The following is a 17,323-nucleotide window of genomic DNA, read 5'->3' on the forward strand; positions in this document are numbered from 1 at the left end:
CGGTTGTATAAATATGATGGCCGAGCCAGCGAATCTCATATCCATTGAATTTAAAAAAAGTTCCGCTCTGTTGCACTTCTCAGCTCTGGCCAGTAGATGTCAGCACACTCAGAGAGCGACAGGACAGACAAGAACCGTTCACATTTTATTGGACGGCGAAGGGAGGTATTTGGAATTACTAACGGTGAAGATGACATTTCATAATATTTTGTTATACCAAGCAGAAGTTATAATGTTGTGCTGAAACCAACAGACCGTTGTTTTGTATTTGAGAGTGAGATACATTCTTCACTGCCCTTTTCTGGCTCATTTTGTGAATGTGGGATTCAATATCTATGTCACTCACTGGTACTGTGTGAAACTGAGAGACATTCTGAAGCTGTCAGTCTTGGTTACTGTATGTGAGTGTGGAGACATTATCAGTGGAACTGCCAATATGTTTGGATTTATTCTGACAGTCACTCTCTTGGACAGTATATTTGTGTTATATTCCATTCCTATCTGTATCAGTATTTTCTGATACTGAGAGAGGTGGGTTACATTCTGAAACTGTCAGTGGAACTGTATGTGGAAGGATTTTGCTCTATCAGTCAGCTTCTGGAGCTGAAAGTGAGTGTTGGAGTCATTCTATGTCTCTCATTCTCTGGTACAATATATGTGTGTCATATTCAGTCTGCATATTGTATTTTCTGGTATTGTATGAGTGTCTGGACACTTTTTGAGCCTGCCAGTAGAACTGCAGGTGTGCAAGTGTTTTGTTCTCAGTGTGAGATGTGGGATTCATTCTGCATTTGTCTGTCTCTGGTGCTGTCTGTCTATTGGGCAGTTTGTCCGTGCCTGGTAACGTATAGGGTTTGTCCAGTAGTTCACCATGTCCAGTTTTCTGTGTGAATGTGGGGTGTATTTTATTGTTCTCAATCTTTGATGTTGCTTATGACTCTGGGATTAATTCTGGATTTGTACTCAATAGTTATCTCAGGCATGGTGTTGTAAATGATTCCCATCTTAATACCTGTCAGGAAGGAAACCTCTCATCCCAATCCTTACCCAATTTGGCTTATGTGTGATCTTAGAACCAATCACAATAATCAGGTTAACCCTGAGCTGCAGTCTACAATGTGAAATAAATGGCTTTGCCGACCACTCTTGAGATACCTATTAAATACAGCTATGGAAGTAAAGTACCCTCACATACAGCTCCCAAGTCACATAGATAGAGTACGAATCCCACTTTCACACACAGTTCCAGTAACCGAGTGATATACAATTAATCCCACAGTAACTCTCTGCCCCAGATGTAGACACATATTAAAATACATTATTCCAAATTCCCATTCAGTACCAGATGCTGACAAATACAGAATGAACCCTGCACACACATACAGACACACACAAAGATAGTGACTGATACAGGATGTGACACAAATTCACATGCAGTACCAGGGAATAACAGTTAAATATTAAATCCCGCCATCAATTCCAGTACCGGAAAATAATGCACACAAAATGAATGTTACTGACATTCATTAACAGAGATTGTAAGATACGGAATGAATCCCATAGCCCTGTTCAGTTCCAGATACTGACAGATGCAGAATTAATTGCAACTACTAGCACTGAAAAACACAGTTAGATCCACATTCACATGGAATATAAAACACTGGCAGATGTTGAATGAATCTCAAGCTGACAGTCAGTACCAGATACTGATGGGAAAAAAAAATCACTCACTCTTATTCAGAGTGGGAGACTAATAGAAAAATAAAAGGATATTCATACTCAGATAGAGTACCAGAGACTGACTTGCAGAACCCGAACCACTCATACATCATACCAAAGAATGAAATACACCAAATAATTCACTCACTAAGGGGCAATATCATAGCAAACAAAATAAGGTCAGAGGCCTGACCTTCTACCTAACTAGATTTTCCTGCCTACACCCCATATCCATTGATTCACTGAATAACCTGTCTGCATCATCCTTAAATATATTCATGGATGAAGCATCCATATTTCACTAGGACAGAGAAGTATTAATATTCACACGCTGAGAGTGCAGAATTTCTCCAAATTTCAGTCCAAAATGATTAACCCCTTATGCTGACATTGTGCCCACATGTTCTAGATTCAGGGGAATCGATAATGGAAAGTAGGGAAATGGTGGGTGAATTAAACAGGTATTTTGCTTCGTTCTTCACTGTAGAGGACACAAGTAACATCCCAGAAATAGCTGTAAATCAGGAAATGGAAGGGAGGGAGGAACTTGGGGAAAATTACAATCACCAGGGAAGTGGTATTGAGCAAATAGTTGGGGCTGCGGGCTGACAAATCCCCAGGTCCGGATGTGCTTCACCCGAAGGTCTAGAAAGAAGTGGTTAGTGAGATTGTTTATGCACTGGTTTTAATTTGCCAAACTTCCTTAGATTCAGGGAAGGTTCCATTAGATTTGAAAATAGCAAACATAACTCCTTCATTCAAAAAGGGAGGGACACAGAAAGCTGAAAACTATAGGCCAGTTAGCCTAACATCTGTCACAGGGAACATTTTAGAAGCTATTAAGGAAGTTATAGCAGGGCACTTAGAAAAATTCAAGGGTCAACATGGCTTTGTGAAAGGGACATCATGTCTAACCATTTTAATTGAGTTCTTTGAAGGAGTCACATGTGCTGTGGATGAAGGGGAACCAGTCCATGAACTGTACCTAGATTTCAAGAAGGTATTTGATGAAGTGCCACATCAAAGGTTATTGCATTAAATAAAAGCTCATGGTGAAGGGGGTAACATATTGGCATGGATAGAAGATTGGCTAGCTAACGGTGCAGAGAGTTGGCATAAATGGGTCTTTTTATGGTTGGCAGGATATGATGAGTGGTGTGCCACAGGGATCAGTGCTGGGACCCCAGCTTTTTACAATTTATATAAATGACCTGGATGAAGGGACCGGAGGAATGTTTGCTAAATTTGCTGATGAGACAAAGTTGGTAGAAAAGTAAATTGTGAAGAGGACACAAGGAGGCTACAAAGTGACATAGATAGATTTCGTGAGTGGGCAAAGATCTGGCAAATGGAGTATAAGGTCAGCAAATGTGAAATCTTTCCTTTTGGCCAGGAAGAATAAAAAATAAGCTTATTATCTAAATGGTGCGAGATTGCAGAGCTCTGAGATTCAGAGGGGTCTGGGTGTCCTGGTGCATGAATCACAAAAGGTGAGTATGCAGGTAGAGCAGGTAATTAGGAAAGCTAATACAATGTTATCATTTATTGTGAGGGAAATTGATTACAAAAGTAGGGAGGCTGTGCTTGAGTTGTACACGGCATTGCTGAGACCTCTTCAGAAGTATTGTATACAGTACTGGTCTCCTTATTTAAAGGGAAATGTACATATGTTAGAAGTAGTTCAGAGAGGGTTTACTAGACTAATACCAGGAAAGGGAGGGGTTGTCCTATGAGGAAAGGCAGGACAGGTTAGGCTTGTATCCACTGGAATTTAGAATAGTAAGAGGTGATTCAATTGAAACCTTTAAGGTCCTGAGGGGTATTGACAGGGTGGATGTGGAGAGGATGTTTCCTCTTGTGGGAAAATCTAGAACTACGGGTCACTGTTTAAAAATAAGGGGTCACTCATTTAAGAGAGATATGAGGAGAATGTTTTCTCTCAGAGGGTTGAGAAGCTTTGGAACTGTCTTCCTCAAACGGCAGTGAAAGCAGGGTCTTTGAATATTTTTAAGACAGAGCTGGATAGTTTCTTGATTAACAAGGGGGTGAATGGTTATCGGGGAAGGCAGGAATGTGGGGTTGAGGTTACATTCAGGTCAGCCATGAGCTTACTGAATGGCGGAGCAGGCTCGAGGGGCCGGGTGGCCGACTCCTGCTCCGAATTCATATGTATGTCCGTATTCCATAGCCAAGACAAACAACCTCTCAGTGTCTAACCTGTCAAGCTCCATTGTAATCCTGCACGCGTGGATGAGATCACTTCTACTTCCAATAACCAGAGAATATGAAAACAATTTACACTGCTTCTCATCATTGGACAAACGTCTCATCACAGCGACCAATTATTTTATGGCCTCCAATGTAAATATATCCTTCCTTAGATATGGAGACAAAAAACAGTGCCAAATGCTGCATGTGTGGTCTCAGCAAAGCCGTATGGAAGTGTAGTAAGTCTTCCTTACTGTTGTACTCCAATCCCCTTGTCATAAAGTCTAACATGCTAGCTGCCTTCCACATTGATTTCTGGATGCTATCTTCCCATGATCCATATACAAGTTCACTCAAATCTCTCTGAACATCAGGATTTACAATTTCACCTGGAGAACAACAGACTGTCAGACACAAAAATAATACAATGCTCACAGGCAGTAATGGAGACTGACAGGTTGAGAGTGTTTTTCATATTGGCAGATACAAAATGTATGAAATATTATCAAAGAGTGCCAAGGACTAACAGTCGGAAAATGACTGCCAGACTCACAAAGATCACGTTTCAGAGTGAAACAAATTCAATGTCATGCTGACATAGGCCAGGAGAGACGAGAAACTGATGTACAGAATTAATGTAATCCTGACACAGGACTGGCGAGTGATAATTAAATAACCAATCACACACTCAGGTAAAGCACCAGAGATGGACAAACCCAGTAAAGCCAGAGGGATAAACCCAGTAACTACAGAGCAGTTAGTCTAATGCTGGTGGTGGGGAAAGGTTTAGAGTCAATAATCCAGGAGGAAATTCATTGTCACTTGGTGGAACATGGGTTGATAAATGACAGCCAGCACAGATTGGTTAACAGAAAATCATGACTGAAATACATAATGAAGTTATTTGATGAAGTTTCAGACAACATTGACCAGGGGAGTGAATTTGATGATGTGTGTCCAGACTTGCAAAAGGGTTTGCAAAAATCCCACATCATAGATTTGTTAGTAAAATTCAAGCAGATGGGAAACAGGGGCAGTGGCAGCATGGTTACAGAATTGAATAAGGGGAAGAAAGGATAAAGTGGTGGTGAGTGGTGTGTTTTTCAGGGTGGAGGGATACATACACAACTGATTCTCTGTCACGTCAGGCGGCTGTTCTATTCCCATTCCCAGAGCTCTTTTACATTTTAATAACTTCCAGACTATATCCAAGTTTGCTGATGACACTAGGTTAGGTGACATGGTTAGAAGTGGAGGTGGGAGCAGCAAGTTTCAAAGCATCACTGACAGATTCAGTGAGTGAAAAAAACCGTGGCCGATGGTGGTCAACATGAGATCATCCTTCTTGGAGCAAAGGTCAGAGAATTTCCTAAACAGTCAGAAACGTGGGACTGTGGAGGAGCCGAGAGTGAGGGTGAGAGCTGAGTGAGGCTGGAGGGTGGATAAAGAGCAGCGGCAGAGCAGCCCGAGAGCAGCAGTGAGAGAGAGAAGGAGGGAAGAGTGACGGGGGGGTGGAATAAAGAGCTGTGAGGGAGGGGTTGGAGCAAACCGGCCATGGTTAAAATAAATAGTCAGAGCATGATAAATAGGAGCTGGAAAATTAAACATTACAATCAGGGTAAGTATAACAGTAAGTGTAAGTATAATAAAAGTATTAGTGCAGAGCAGGTCGGCATTTAATAAAATTAATAATTTAAACAAGGTACTAATTAGATTCTAAAAGAGGGAATAGAGGTTTATTTTCAGTCATGGGTGGGCAGCTGTGACCTGTTGTTTTCAGTTCCTGCCCCATGTGGGAACCTCAGGACACTTCATGTGTCTTGAGGGCCACATGTGCAGAAAGTGTCTCCAGCTGCTTGAGCTCGAGCTCAGGATTTCCGAGCTTGAGGGGCAGCTGGAGTCACTGTGGAGAATCAGGGAGGATGAGAGTTTCCTGGATCGTACGTTCCAGGAGGTGAACACTCCAAACGGAAAGAGAGGGTTCAGGATAGTAGATGGGTGGCCATCGAAAGAGTAGGAAGAGGCAGAAAGAGCAGGAGTCTTCAGGTATGTGCCACTGTCAAACCGGTATTCAGCATTGGAGACTGCTGGGAATGGTGACACCCTGAAGGAGTGCAGTCCAGACCATGGCATCAATGGGCAAGAAACTGCACAGGAGGGAACAGCAGAGAGTAGAAACGCAGTCATTATTGGAGATTTCATAGTCAGGGGGACAGACAGGCATTTCTGTCACCGTCATTGAGAGTCCCACATGATGTGTAGTCTCCTTGGTGCCAGGGTAAAGGACATCACGGGGAGGGTACAGAATATTCTGCAGGGGGAAGGGAGTGAGCCAGAGGTTGTGGTACACGTCAGTATCAATGGCACAGGGAGGACAGGTATTGAGGTCCCTCAGTCAGAATTCCAGCAGCTAAGGAGGTAGTTAAAAAGTAGGACCTCAAAGGGAGTAATCTCTGGATTACTGCCAGTGCCACGTGCTAGTGAGAGTAGAAATGTGAAGATAGGGAACATCAATATGTGGCTTGAGGCTGGTGCAGGAGGGAGTGATTCAGGTTCTTGGGACATTGGGACAAGTTCTGGGGCAGGAAACACCTAATCAAAAGGAACAGGTTGCACCTTAACAAGACTGGGACCAATGTCTTCATGGATAGGCTCACTCGAGTGGTTGGGGAGGGTTTGAATTAAATTGGCAGGGGGGGTGGGCATCAGTATATCGAAGTAGAAAAGAAAAATAACTAGAGAAGGAAATAGGACCATATAAAATAGGAGTAGATGAAGAAGGATTCTAAGAGAAATACAAGGACAGGTTTAGAATGCATGTCTGTAATCGCACAAAGTGTGGTGAATAATGTCGCTGAGCTAGAAGCACAAAGAGCCATGTGGGAAAATGATGTAGAGACAATGACAAAAACATGGTTTAAAAATGGTGAGGACTGATGCTTAATATTCACTGATACAAACTGTTCAGAAAATATAGAGAAGGGAAAAAAGGAAGTGGGTTAGCGGGACTGATTAAGGGAATCACTGTAATATTGGGAAGAGACAATGTCCTTGACCGGAAATGGGCAGAATTCATTTGTTAGAGCTGAGAAATAATCAGGGAATGATCAGACTCATGGGGATATTAAATCGGTCTCCAAATAGAGAGAGAGAGATAGAGGAGCAAATCTGCAGGGAAATCACAGAGGTGTCTAAGAACATAGGAAGATATGAATTAGGAGCAGGAGGAGGCCACTCGGCCCCACGAGCCTGCTCCACTATTCAATGAGATTATGGCTGATCTGACTGTAACCTCAACTCCACATTCGTGCCTGCCCGTGATAAGACTTCACCTCCCCCCCACACCCTTGCCTATCGAGAACCTATCAACCTCTGCCTTAAAAATATTCGATGACTCTGCTTCCAGCACCATTGAGGACGAGAGTCCAAAAGACTCAAGACCCTGTCAGAGAAAAAAAATTCTCATCTGTCTTAAATGGGCAACCCCTTATTTTTAAACAGCGACAAGAGCTGTAGAGTGGTGATATCCAGGGGTCTCTGAAATGTGTTCAATAGACCTTCCTCGACCAGAATGTTCTCAGTCCAGTTAGGAAGGAGGCATTGCTGGATCTGGTACTGGGGAATGAGGTGGGCCAAGGTTGGCCAAGTGAACCAAGTGTCTGTGGGTGAACCCTTGGGTAAGAGTGATCATCGTATCATAAGCTTGAGGTGAGCAAGGAGCAATCAAAAGTAGAACTTCTAAATTGGAAAAGGACTAACTTCAATGTGAGGAGAGGGGGTTTAGCCAAAGTAAAATGGAACCAAAGACTGACAGGGACACCTGTAACAGAGCAATGAGTGATCTTTCAGGAGGAGATGTTTCAAGTACAGACTAGGTACATTCCAATGAGGGGGGAAAGGGAGGGTAACCTAAGCCAGAGCTCCTTTGATGAAGAAGAAAATAGTAAATATAATGAAACAATGAAAAGACTGTATGATGCATGTCAGGTGAATTCTTCAAGCGAGAACCTGGTAACTTTTATTGTACAAGAGTGTGGAATTAACTCTCTATCTGTCTATCTCTGTTATTGTATGTGAATCGAGAATTAACTAATTTCAAGTATCTGTCAATCTGTACATGAGTGCACAATTACCTCTCTATCCGTCAGTCTCTGTTACTGCATTTCTGGGTGGAATTACTTCTCTGTCCATCTTGTTAGTGTATGTGAGGGGGAATTAATTCTGTCTCTGTTATTCTTTATGACTGTTTGTGAGTGGGGCAGTAATTCTCTGTTTCTCTCTATTATTGCATGTGAGAGTGGAATTAACTGTCAGTCTTTGTTACTGTATATGAGGGCAGCATTATCTCTTTCTCAGTCTCTATTGCCGTAATTGAATATGGAATTAACTCTCTCTCAGTTTCTGTGACTGTACATGAGTGCACAACTAACTCTACATTAGTCTCCGTTACTTTATGTGTGTGTGGAATTATTTCTCTATCTGTTGGTCTCTGTTACTGTATGACAGCCTGGAATTAACTCTCAATCGTTATGTCTCCATTACTGTGTGTCAATGTGGCACAAACATTGTCAATCTGTTACTGTGTGTGAGTGCAGAATTAATACTCTATCAATCAATGTTACACTACGTGTGTGTCGAAATCACTCTCTGTCAATCTATAATAATGTGTGTAATTAACTCTCTGTCTGTCAGTCTCTGTTACTCTATGGCAGTGAGTCAATTTCAGGGTAGCAAACTGTAACCAGTAGAGCGTCACAAGGATCAGTGCTGGGTTCTCAGCTATTTACAATCTATATTAATGACATAGATGAGTGGGGAGAGCATCACCAAATTTTCAGACAATACATAAATAGGTGGGAAAGCAGATTGTGAGGGGGACACAAAGTGTCTGCAAGAGGATATAGAAAGGTTAAATCAGTGGGCAAACATTTGGCAGATGAAATACAAAGTGGGAAAATTTGATGGGAAGAATAGAAAAACAACACATTATTCAAATGATATATATATTAATGGCCTAGATTGTGGTGTGCAAGGCATGATTTCAAAATTTGCAGATGATACGAAGATTGGAAACATTGTCAACTGTGATTGGGATAGTCTTGAACTTCAAAAGGACATAGGCATGTTGGTGGATTGGCCAGGCAAGTGGCAGCTGAAGTTCAATGCAGAGAAGTGCCAGGTGATTCATTTTGGTAGGAAAAATATAGTGAGACAGTATTAAATAAAGGGAGACCCTCTAAAGGAGGTGCAGGAACAGAGGGACTGCATTGTATATGTACATATGTCAGTGAAGATGGCCGGGCATGTTGAGGGAGCAGGTAATAAAGCATATAGTAACTTAGGCTTTATTAATAGGGGCACTGAGTACAAGATTCTGTGATTCTGTGAAGAGTAAGGAGGTCATGTTGAACTTTTATAAGTCTCTTTTTAGGCTTCATCTGGAGTACTGTGTGCGGTTCTGGGTGTCATACTTAAGGGAGGATGTTAAGGCATTGCAGAGAGTACACAGAAGATTCACAAGAATGATTCCAAGATAAAGAACTGTCGCCATGGGGATAGATTGGAGAGGTTGGGGCTGTTTTCCCTGGAGAAAAGGTGGCTTAAAGGAGACTTGAGGGATGCATTCAAGATCCTGAGGGGAATGGACAGAGTAAATAAATGACAAATTGTTCCCACTCAATAGAACATCAAGAACCAGAAGGCACAGACTCAAAATAATTGGCAAAAGGAGTAAATGTGATGTGAGATAGACTCAAAGTTTCATTTAAAATTTAATTTTTTTTTCACCCAGAAGGTGGTTGGAGTCTGGATCAAACTTCCTCAAAGGGTGGTGGAGGCAGGTTTGCTTGAGATATTCAAAAGGGAATTGAATTGCTACCTGAAAGGAAAGAACGTGCAAGGTTACGGGGACAAGGGAGGAGAATGGCACTAGGTAGAAAGCTCTTTCAGAGAGCCAATGCAGACTTGATAAGCCGAATGGCCTCCTTCGATGCAGTGATACTGTGGAGAGAGACTGCAGAATGTTGCAGTACAGAGGGATCAAGATCTCCTTGTACATGAATCACAAGAAGTTAATGTGCAGCTGCAGCGAGTAATTAGGAAGGCAAATGGAATGTTGGCCTTTATTCCAGGTTGGGGGGGAGTATAAAAGTAGGAAAGTCTTGCTACAACTACACAGCATTGGTGAGACTACACCGAGAGTACTGTGTTATGTTGGAGTCTCCTTATTTAAAGGGGGATATAATTGCATAGGGGGCAATTCACAGAGGTGCTAGACTGACTCCTGAGATGAAGGAGTTGTCTCCTGAGGAATGTTTAAGCAGGTTGGGCTGATCCACATAGGAGATTCGAAGAATGAGAGGTGATCTCATTGAAACAAATAAGATTCTGAGGGGGTTTGACCGGGTAGATGTTGAGAGGAATGTTTCCATTTGCGGGGAATATAGAACCAGGGGACACAGTTTAAAAATAAACATCTCCAATTTAAGAAGAAGGGGAGAAGGAATTTCTTCTCTCAGAGCGTCCTTAATCTTTGTAATTCTCCACCTCAGAGAGCAGTGGAGGCTGCCTCATTGCATATATTCACGCTGAGTTAGACAGATTTTTCATCGGTAGGAGAGTCAAGGGTTATGGGGCAGGTGGGAAAATGGGTTTGAGGCCACAATCAGATCAGCCATGGTCTTATTGAATGGCGAAGCTGGCCCGATGGGCTGAATGGCCTCCTCCTGCTTCTCTTTCTTATATTTTCAATTTGTCAGTGTGGAATTGAATCTCTGTTAGTCTCTTTTACTGTATTTCAGTGTGGAATTAATTCAGTCTGATTTGCATGTAAGTGTGGAATTGATTCTCTGTCCATCACTCACTGAATGCGAGTGTGTAATTTAAATCTCTGTCAGTCTCTTTTACGGTTATGAGAGTGGAACTAACTCTCGAACACTGTCCTGCTGAGTTTTTCCAGGTAATTCTGTTTTTGTTTTGGATTTCCAGCATCCGCAGGAGTTTTTTGTTTTTATCTCGAACACTGTATATGAGTGCGGAATTCACTCTTTGTCACCCTCGTGCTGTATGAAAATATGGAATTAACTCCTTATGTCAGTCTCTGTTACTGTATGTGAGTGTGGAATTAACTCTCTATCAGTTAGTCTCTGTTAATGTGAGTGTGAATTCACAGAATCACAGAATTGTTACGCTATAGAGGGAGGCCATTTGGCCCATCGTGTCTGCATCGGCTCTCTGAGCATTTTAACGTAGTGCCAATCTCCTGCCTTTTCCCCATAACCCTGCACATTGTTTCTATTCAAATAATCGTCCAATGCCCTCTTGAATGACTCAGCTGAACCTGCCTCCACCACACTTCCAGGCAGTGCATTCCAAAACCTAACTACTCGTTGTGTGAAAAAGTTTTTTCTCACTTCGCATTTGCTTCTTTTCCAAAACACTTTAAAACCATGTCCTCTGGTTCTCGATCCGTTTACAAGTGGGAAGTTTCTCTCTATCTACTCTATCCACACACCTCATGATTTTGAAAACTTCTATCAAATCTCCTCTTAGCTTTCACCTCTCCAAGGAAAACAGTCCCAACTTCTCCAATCTTTCCTCATAACTGAAGTGCCTGATACCTGGAATCATTCTCATAAACCTCTTCTGCACTCTCTCCAACACATTCAGATCCTTCCTATTGTGTTAAGCTTAACTTTCAATCTCTGTCGCATATGCAAGCGCAGATTTAGCTTTCCATCCAATCATGTTGGTTACTGTACGTGAGTGTGAAATTAACTCTGTATGATAATCTGTTACTGTAGGTAAATATAGAATTAACTCTGTCAGTTTCTGTCACTGTATCAGAACGTGGAATTCATTCTGTATCTGTCAGTCTCGGTTACTGTATCAGGCCATGGAAATAACTCCTTTTCAGGCTCTGCAACTTCAAGAAAGTTAATTCCACACTCATCATCTGCCAATGTGTTACTGTATATGAGTGAGATATTAACTCTCAGTCTCTGTTATGTGAGTGAAGAATTAAATCTCTATCATTAAGTCTCTGCTATTGACTGTGGGTGTGGAATTCATACCTTACATGTCAACCTCTTTGCTGTACAGGAATGCAGAATTAATTCAGTACCTGTCAGTATCAATTATGCTGTGAGTGTGGTATTCACTCTCTGCTAATCTCAGTTACTGTGAGTAAGTGTGAAATTAAATTTCTGACAGTCTTGGTTGCTGTACGTGATTGTAGAATTGTCTTCCTGTCAATGTCTGTTACTGGATCTGAGTGTGAAATTAACTCTCTGTTAGAGTCTGTTACTGTATGTGAGTTTGAATAAAAAGTCTAATAATTTGCATTACTGAATGTATGTGGAATTAATTTTCTGTCTGTCTCTGTTACTGCGAGTGTGGCAGAGCAAACAGGAAGACTTTTTATCCCATTTGTGGAAAGGTAGAGGGACAATGGGCACAGATTTAAGCTAAGTGGCAAAATAAGCAATGGCAACATGAGGAAAAACCTTGTCATGCATTGACCGGATAGGAGAAGTGCCTGAAAATGTAGTAGAGGCAGGTTGAATCAAGGAATTCAAGAGAGAATTGGATCATTATCCAAAAAGGAAAAATGTGCAGGGCTATGTGGAAAAGGCGGTGAAGTGGAAGAGGTGATTTGTTCCTTCAGAAGGCTAGCATAGACATCAAGGGCAGAATGGCCTCCGTCATTGCTGTAATCATTCTATGATTCTTTGAATTAACTCTCCGTCAATCTCTCTTACAGTATATGAATATGGGTGGAATTAACACCGTCTGTCACTCTCTGCTGTTACATAAAAATTTGAAATATACTTCCTGTCAGTCTCTGTTACTGTACAGGAAACAGTAAATGACCTGATATCAGAAATGCTTGGGCCCTACTGTTCTCAAAATTGCTCGCGGTTAAACCCACCGCCTTATCCTCTCTCTACTCTCCAGTTCTAAATTAGCCAAAAGAACATACCTTCAAAGTAAGCGACGAACGGCTTCCACGTCCAACATCCATTCTGATTCAAAAGTGTTCTTCATTTGTCAGTTTGAGTTTCTGACTTTGGTTTTGTGAGCAACACCTGCAATAGTTCACTGACAACATCATGTGTATAGTGGCAATCTGGAATAAAGAGAGAAAATGCTGGAAATACACCACACATCAGACAGCATCTGTGGAGAAAGAAAAGTTCATATTTCGGATTACTGACAATCAACCTGCAATAAAAGACTTACTAACATCTGCCCATGGTGACTGCAGTTCCCACAATTCCCTGCATCCCAGAAATGGCTCTATCAAATGCACTGTCTTCCCCGGCATTGAGAGTGTGCATGCTCCCCAGGGCCGGCCCCGGGTCATTCTGAGGTCGAACTTATCGGCCCATTTCACCAATATGCTTACTCTTGAAGTTTAATACTATCCTCCTCACAGTTCACAATACCTCCAAGTTTCATGTCATCTGCAAATTTTGAAATGGTGCCCCATACACCAAGCAGTGGGTCAACAATATATATCAGGAAGAGCAGGGTCCTCACACCGACCCCTGGGGAACTCCACTATAAACTTTCCTCCAGTCTGAAAAACAACCATTCACCACTACCCTCTGTTTCCTGTCACTCAGCCAATCCCATATCCATGTTGCTCTGTCCCTTTTATTCCATGAGCTGTAACTTTGTTGACAAATCTGTTGTGTGAGACTTTATCAAATGCCTTTTGGAAATCCATGTAAAGCACATGAACAGCATCACCCTCCCCAACCCTCTCTGTTACCGCATCAAAGACTCGGTGCAAACGGGAGATGAAACCGGGAAGCGGCGTCTGGGATGGTGCACATCGGCTTCATGGTGCCGTTGCCCGGGTTCCTCGCCGCACGTCGTCGGACCCGGAGGCTCTGATTCGGACTCTGAGAATCGGTGCTCCTGAGGCTGCACTCGACCATGCTCAGCTTCCGGGAGATGTACCGCGCATGCTCGGCGCAGAAAGGATTTCCGGTGGACATAGGTGCACCTGCGCAATGCGGCCCTTCTGCTCGAGATAGGCCGTTTTATATCCCCCAGAGCATTCTGGGAAGTGTTTACCGCCATTTCATTCTAAACAGCGAAACGGGAGGAAACGTTTGTGTTAATCGTTTCTGTGCAAGCTCTATAGAAGCAAATCAGTGCCACTCCCCTTCCCCTTTACAATAGCCTTAAAATATTTTCCCTTCGGTATTTACTCGTTTCACTTTTGAAAGTTTATTTTGATTCGGCTTTCACCACCAATTACGGCAGAGGGTTTAAGACCGCAACAACTCTCTGCCTTACAAAGAAATGACAAAGGATGATCCATTCAATGTGAAAGATGGTGGGGAGGATGGTGAGGACAAGGGAAGCCTATCGGTGTACGGGGAGCGAGGGAAGTGATGAGAGCAGAGCTCACGAAATGGAACAGAAGTTCTTGAGGGCCCTGTCAATCACAGAGAGGAGAGATAACCAGTTGAGAAAAAAAGAAGGTAAATTAGCAGTGTTGGTATGGAATATTACCTGTCCTCACCTAAATACTCATTCCAGCTGAAACAGTAATTTATGTGTACTTTCTTCAATTTAGCACCCCGTATTCACTGCTCACAATGGTGGTCTGATCTATGTTAGGCAGTTTCAGTGTTTGCTTTGATAAACATCTGCTCTGTCAGCAAGTACGACTCTGAGTTTCCAATCTCCTGTGATTTTAATTTTCCATCTTGTCCTCACGCTGACCTTTCTGTCCTGGACATCCTGCAGTGTTCTAATGAATCTCAATGTAAGCTTGAGGAACCGTGACTCATCTTTAAATTGAGCACTTTACAACCATCCAGACTCAACACTGAGTACAACAATTTGAGAATGTAATCTCAATCCCCATTATGTATCTTTTCAATTGGATATTTTGGTTGAATTCACATTTTTCTCTTGTTTTTGCTTTTGAATGGCAGACGTTCATCATCCCATCATTCACATCTCCTTCAGACACATCTTTGGATTTGTTACTTGCCCATTTACCTTAACCTTGCACCAAAAACTCTTTTGTCATTTAACCTCTCCTGCCCTCCACCCTGATTTGGAAACCACAAGAGAAAAATGTTAGATTTAGTAATAAGTAACGAGAGATAATTAATTCATATTCTGGCAGTATATGAGCATCTAGCAATGAGTGACCACAATATGTTAGAGGCAGAGAAAGGTCACAGAAATGTTACAATTTTCACCTTAAGTAAGGTCGGTAAGGGCCGAATGAGCAGGAAGCTGAACACATTAAATTCCGAACAGCTACTAGCAGGATAAAGGAAACAATCAGAGGCTCTCAAAGGTCCAAGGAAGGAAACTTCACTATCCCAGTTTTAAACCAGTAATTAAGCAGGAACGCTGATATCTACCCAAATATTGATTAACTGCCTTTGACATGATGCTGTCTTCATTATGATGATCCTCTCTTCCTCGATGGTACATGTCGCAGTTTAGGAAGCTGTTGTCCAAATTAGAATGGTGAATTACTGCTGCTTGTCATATAGGTCGGACAGACTGCATGCAATGAATATCAATTTCACTATATATTCCCATCTCAGGAATTTCCTATTCAGGTAATGATGGGGTGAGAGTGAACGAGAGAAGAACATTCAGACTGTGCCAGCTCTTTGCGAGAAATGGGCTGGTCTCAGCTGATGTGCGTTTGCAATTTCAGCTAGTATCCTTGTGTGAATGAAAGCAATTTGAGATATTTGTTGCAGACTGAAGTGTTTACAGGAAGCGAGATGCCAATGCTAATACCTACAAATGAGATAAGTTTGTGGGTAGCAGCAAAATGTTTATTTTAGTGAGTATATAAATAGCAGAGGATGGTTTCGATCCATCGACCTCTGGGTTATGGGCCCAGCACGCTTCCGCTGCGCCACTCTGCTGCACATTGTCACTAGTTGATGAATGTTAGTTTTGTGTATTAGGGAACTAAATAGTCACTTGCTTTGTGCTTTTGAGCAAGAGAAGATGTGTTGGGTGGATCATCTTGGCTGCACAATTCCACTGCGTAACACCAGAAACAGACAGAAAAACACACACAGAAAGGCAGCAAGAGACTGTCAGGATACACAAGATAACAGAGAAAGACGCCGAGAAAATTAGCAAGACACTGAGGTGGAGAAACTAATCATTTCTGTAAACTGTTCCCAGCTACACAGAGATGTCCCCTGTTTGTAACAATGACTCTTATTGTGTAACTGTGCATCGTGTAATGTAATTGTGCATCCTGTTGTGTAACTGTGCACCCTGTTGTGTAACTGTGCACTCTGTTTTGTGCATGTGCACCCTGTTGTATAAAAGTGCTCTCTATTGTGTAACTGTGCTCTTTGTTGCGGGACTCTGTTCTCTGTTGTTCAACTGTGCTCTCTGTTGTTTCACTGTTCCCTCTGTTGTTTAACTGTGCTCGATGTTGTTTAACTGTACCCTCTGTTGTCTAACTTTGCCTTCTGTTGTATAACTGTGCTCTCTGTTGTGTAACTGTGCTCTCGTTGTGTAACTGCTCTCATATAACTGTGCTCTCTGTTGTGTTACTCTGCCCTCTATTGTGTAACTGTGTCCTATGTTGTTTCACTGCGCTCTCTGTTGTGTAATTGTGTTATCTGTCGTGTAAATATGCTCTCTGCTGTGTTACTGTGCTTTCTGTTGTGTAGCTGTGCCATGTGTTTAATTGAGCCCCCTGTCGTCGAACTGAGCCCTTTGTTGTTTAACTGTGCTCTCTGTTGTGGAACTGTGCCCTCTGATGTGTAACTGTATTCACGAAAATGTAATTGTGTACTCTGTTGTATAACTGTGCCCTTTGTTGTCTAACTCGGTTCCCTGTTGTGTAACAATGCTCTCCGTTGTGTAACAATGCTCTCTATTATGTAAATGTGCTCTCTGTTGTGTGACTGTGCCCTCTGTTGTGTGACTGTGCTCTCTATTGTGTAACTGTGCTTTCTGCTGTTGAGAGATCTTCACCGTTGTGTAACCCGCTTCCCTGTCGTGCAAACGTTTTCCCAGCTGCATTAAAATGTTCTCTGTTGTTTCAAAGTGCTCCCTGTTCTGCAAAGATGGTCTCTGTTGCTCAGTGAGGGTGTTTTCTATTGCACAATTATTTTCTTTCAGGGGCCTTAATTTTCCCTGTCATGTTAATGTGTTCCATCTTGTGTTCAGATGTTCCCTCTTCTTGAGTGAAAATCTGGTTAATTCGCAACTGGACTACAATTGTCAATTCTCAGTTGTGTCTGTTACCTTCTAGTGATGAATGTGATTGTGTGATACATCCCGAGAACTCTGTTTTTGGACTTGAACGAGATTTGTTCTCTATGTGTCCATCACAGATAGTGTTTGTGAGTGTAGGATTCATTCTGAATCTCAGTCT

General features: G+C 42.2%; 1 long non-coding RNA gene and 1 other non-coding gene across 2 annotated transcripts in view; both read right to left on the reverse strand.

Annotated features, from left to right (window-relative positions):
• Nucleotides 1-13,003, reverse strand: part of LOC144670482 (uncharacterized) — an 84,846-nt gene extending 71,843 nt beyond the window's left edge. Inside the window, exon 1 of the long non-coding RNA XR_013573887.1 lies at nucleotides 12,908-13,003. This is a non-coding gene — a long non-coding RNA (uncharacterized LOC144670482). The remainder of the gene's footprint in view (nucleotides 1-12,907) is intronic.
• A 2,770-nt stretch (nucleotides 13,004-15,773) lies between these two features.
• Nucleotides 15,774-15,845, reverse strand: trnam-cau (transfer RNA methionine (anticodon CAU)). Its single transcript has one exon. It is a non-coding gene; the product is annotated as a tRNA-Met (tRNA).
• Nucleotides 15,846-17,323: the final 1,478 nt, after the last annotated feature.

This window comes from Cetorhinus maximus, chromosome 31 (assembly GCF_964194155.1).
Source record: "Cetorhinus maximus chromosome 31, sCetMax3.hap1.1, whole genome shotgun sequence".
Taxonomy (NCBI): domain Eukaryota; kingdom Metazoa; phylum Chordata; class Chondrichthyes; order Lamniformes; family Cetorhinidae; genus Cetorhinus; species Cetorhinus maximus.